This window comes from Seriola lalandi, unplaced genomic scaffold (assembly GCF_002814215.2).
Source record: "Seriola lalandi dorsalis isolate HSWRI2012SDOR001 ecotype SW California unplaced genomic scaffold, Sedor1 jcf7180002054386, whole genome shotgun sequence".
Classification (NCBI taxonomy): Eukaryota; Metazoa; Chordata; class Actinopteri; order Carangiformes; family Carangidae; genus Seriola; species Seriola lalandi.
The window spans coordinates 209,760-214,501 of NW_019524939.1; positions in this window are offsets into that span (position 1 = coordinate 209,760).

The window sequence follows — 4,742 nt, forward strand, 5'->3', positions numbered from 1 at the left end:
AGGCGAGTGGCCCTGGGGCAAGCCTCAGGAGCAGTTAGTGTGTTGGTCCAGTTCAGAGAAACATTTCAAAAGGGGAAGCCAGATTCAATACAACTGCTTAGGTCACTAGACACACACACACACACACACACACACACACACACACACACACACACACACACACAGAGCTACACACTGTTTATTACATTAATGTATATATCTGTATTGGCTCGAAATATAATTTTTTTACATATATTTAGATATGAAATAAATATGTATATCTCATATATGATCAAAACAAACAGTAAAACTAACAACAACAACAGTGACCCACGTTCAAAACCATCAGTAGAACATGATAGAAACAGTAGAACATGATAGAAACAGTAGAACATGATAGAAACAGTAGAACATGATAGAAACAGTAGAAAATGATAGAAACAGTAGAAAATGATAGAAACAGTAGAACATGATAGAAACAGTAGAACATGATAGAAACAGTAGAACATGATAGAAACAGTAGAACATGATAGAAACAGTAGAACATGATAGAAACAGTGTTTACTCATTAATGATCCATCAGATCTCACGGACCAAACAGACGACTGAAACTGACTGTTTCTTTGAACTTAACGAAGCTGTTTGTCACTTTCTCTGCTGCTCAGCGTTTTCTCATGAGCTCACAGTTTGATCTGCTGCTGAAGGAGGTTTTTAATCACTTCTTTATAAACGTTCCTTGAAAAAAACGTCTCTGCCTGAACGAGGAAGAACAACAACCAGGAGAAAGATTAGAAGCAGAGGAACGCAGTAAAAGTGAGAGGGAGTTTCCTCATTTAAAATCATAAACACACTCTGCACCAACACAGAGCTGTGTGTGTGACTCACACTTATTATTCTGTAATCTCTGTTTAATGGTTTACTAAACTCAGGTCACACCGAGACGAACTCACCCCTCCAGAGCAGAGAGAGATCTCTGAGGCTGAAACCAGAGAGCGAGTTCACACTTGGCAGAGCTACAGTTCATTTCTCACAGGTTCAAATCAACTAGTTCACGTTCATTTTTATTCTGTTTTTAAATAATGCACAGCAGTATACACTGTTGATTGTTAATTGTGACAGTGAAAATATTAAGAGTTATACTCAGAGGTAATGATGTTATCATATCTGCTGTTAATCATTAATTATTACAGTGGAAATAATCACACCAATACCAATAGATACGAGTGTTATCAATAATATGAATAAATCTTTTCATCTCATTCTCCTGGGCACGATATCTCAGAAACACCTTGACGAAACCTTGGCACAAACATTCACCTGGACTCAAAGAGAAACGGACTAGATTTTAATAGCTAAAGGTCAAAGGTCAGTGTGACCTCAGAAAACACGTTTTAGCCATTACTCAAGACTTCACAGCAACTACAACAAAATGTTACACAAATTGTTCATATTCAATACATTCTATGAGTCTGGATAAACATATTGATTCTGTTCATTGAAAAGATTAAAAACAAAGATGACGGATGACTGACACTGAGGTTTATTTATTCAGGATATTAAAGGGAATGAGTGTCTGGAAGTCAGAGTAGTAACTTGGTTTCATTTTCCTGGAAACCATCAGAGAGATTCCACCCCCCACCAACACACACACACACACACACACACACACACACACACACACACACACACACACACACACAGACAGACTCCAGCCTCATATTCCTGCAGACCAGCGGCCATCACTTCCAGGCAGTCACGTCTTGGTTACAGTGCTGTGTTACAGGCTCTGACAGGATCATGATATCAGTTTCCATCTTTGTCAAAATAAGAGCAGAAACATGATCTCATGTTGAAACAAGCCCTGATCTCAGATTATCAGTATAAACTCCTGCTAATGAGTTCCTCCTCATCCCAGCCACTCTTTTTTGATAACAGTATCTCGCTGTGACGCGAGAGGCTGCCAGATGATAAATAAAATAGATATAGAAATAAAAGAAGTGGGGCGCTCCCGTGGCTCAACTGGTAGAGCTCGTACCACTCAGGGTAAGTCTGTGGGTTCGAGTCCGACCCATGGCCCTTTGTTACATATAATTCCCTCTCTCCTCCCAACTTTCCTGTCACTCTCTCACTGTCTCTATATGAATAAAGGCAAAGTAAAATGTGTAAAAACATGAAGAAGTAAAAGAGAGAACATTACATCTATTCTAGCATCTGTATACTGTCCTCCTGTCAAGGTTTAAAGCTCAAACGTTCGTTTTTAAGGCTGCGATGGTTCAACACAAACCATCTCTTGTTTTAAATGAAGCGAGAGATAAAGGAGTGTGGAGGCGTCTCTTACTAATGAGGCATCACATAAACACTGGACATCAAACTTCAGAAACATCTTCAAATTCAGCTTCTAAATCTAGATTTGAATTCATGTTTATCTGTAGTTTTACTGCATCTTAATTCATTTCATCTTATGTAAAATATGATTCCTATAATTCTTCCATGTCTTTGTGCATTATAGTTTTCATGTATTTGTTAAACAGTGCCAGTTTGAAAGAACACTGAGGTGTCAAACATCTTAGTATAACGTCATTAAAAACGTCTTAGAATAGCATGTTGTTAAAATTACTTATTACTTAGTATTACATGTCGTAAAAAACATCATTCTATAGCATGTCGTAAAAACGACATAGTATAGCATGTCGTTAAGAATGTCTTAGTGTAGCATGTTGTTAAAATTGGTTAGTGTAGCATGTCACAAACATCGTCTTAATATAGATTGTCGTAAAAAACAACAAATTATAGCATGTGATAAACACGTCATTCTATACCATGTCATCAAAAACGTCTTGATATAGCATGACGTTAAAAACGTCTTAATATAGCGTGTCATATAAAACATCAACGTAAAGCATGTCTTAAAAAACAGCATAGTGTAGCATGTGGTAAAAATGCTACAGTAAAATCTTTTTTGGGGCATTTTTATGGCTAATTATATAATTTTGTCTCATACCTGACCATACTATGATGATTTTATGACCTTTTATGCCTTAATATACTATGATGTATTTTTGACTTTTTATGCCATAATATATTATGACGTTTTTTGACATTTTCTGCCATACTATACTAAAATTTCTTTGGGCATTTTTATGGCTAATTATATAATTTCGTCTCATGCCTGACCATACTATGACGATTTTATGACCTTTTATGCCTTAATATACTATGATGTATTTTTGACATTTTATGCCATACTATACTAAGATCTTTTTTGGCATTTTTATGGCTAATTGTATAATTTCGTCTCATGCCTCACCATACTATGACGATTTTATGACCTTTTATGCCTTAATATACTATGATGTATTTTTGACATTTTATGCCATACTATACTATGACGTTTTTTGACATTTTTCTGCCATGCTATACTAAGATCTTTTTTGGCATTTTTATGGCTAATTATATAATTTCGTCTCATGCCTGACCATACTATGACGATTTTATGACCTTTTATGCCTTAATATACTATGATGTATTTTTGACATTTTATGCGATACTATACTAAGATCTTTTTTGGCATTTTTATGGCTAATTATATTATTTCGTCTCATGCCTCACCATACTATGACGATTTTATGACCTTTTATGCCTTAATATACTATGATGTATTTTTGACATTTTATGCCATACTATACTATGACGTTTTTTGACATTTTTCTGCCATACTATACTAAGATCTTTTTTGGCATTTTTATGGCTAATTATATTATTTCGTCTCATGCCTCACCATACTATGACGATTTTATGACCTTTTATGCCTTATGATGTATTTTTGACATTTTATGCCATGATATATTATGACGTTTTTTGACATTTTCTGCCATACTATACTAAGATTTTTTCGGGCATTTTTATGGCTAATTATATTATTTCGTCTCATGCCTGACCATACTATGACGATTTTATGACCTTTTATGCCTTAATATACTATGATGTATTTTTGACATTTTCTGCCATACTATACTAAGATTTTTTCGGGCATTTTTATGGCTAATTATATAATTTTGTCTCATGCCTGACCATACTATGACGATTTTATGACCTTTTATGCCTTAACATACTATGATGTATTTTTGACATTTTATGCCATACTATACTATGACGTTTTTTGACATTTTTCTGCCATGCTATACAAGGATCTTTTTTGGCATTTTTATGGCTAATTATATAATTTCGTCTCATGCCTGACCATACTATGACGATTTTATGACCTTTTATGCCTTAATATACTATGATGTATTTTTGACATTTTATGCGATACTATACTATGACGTTTTTTTACATTTTTCTGCCATGCTATACAAGGATCTTTTTTGGCATTTTTATGGCTATTTATATAATTTCATCTCATGCCTGACCATACTATGACGATTTTATGACCTTTTATGCCTTAATATACTATGATGTATTTTTGACATTTTATGCGATACTATACTATGACGTTTTTTGACATTTTTCTGCCATACTATACTAAGAACTTTTTTGGCATTTTTATGGCTAATTATATAATTTTGTCTAATGCCTGACCATACTATGACGATTTTATGACCTTTTATGCCTTAACATACTATGATGTATTTTTGACATTTTATGCCATACTATACTATGACGTTTTTTGACATTTTTCTGCCATACTATACTAAGATCTTTTTTTGGCATTTTTATGGCTAATTATATAATTTCGTCTCATGCCTGACCATACTATGACGATT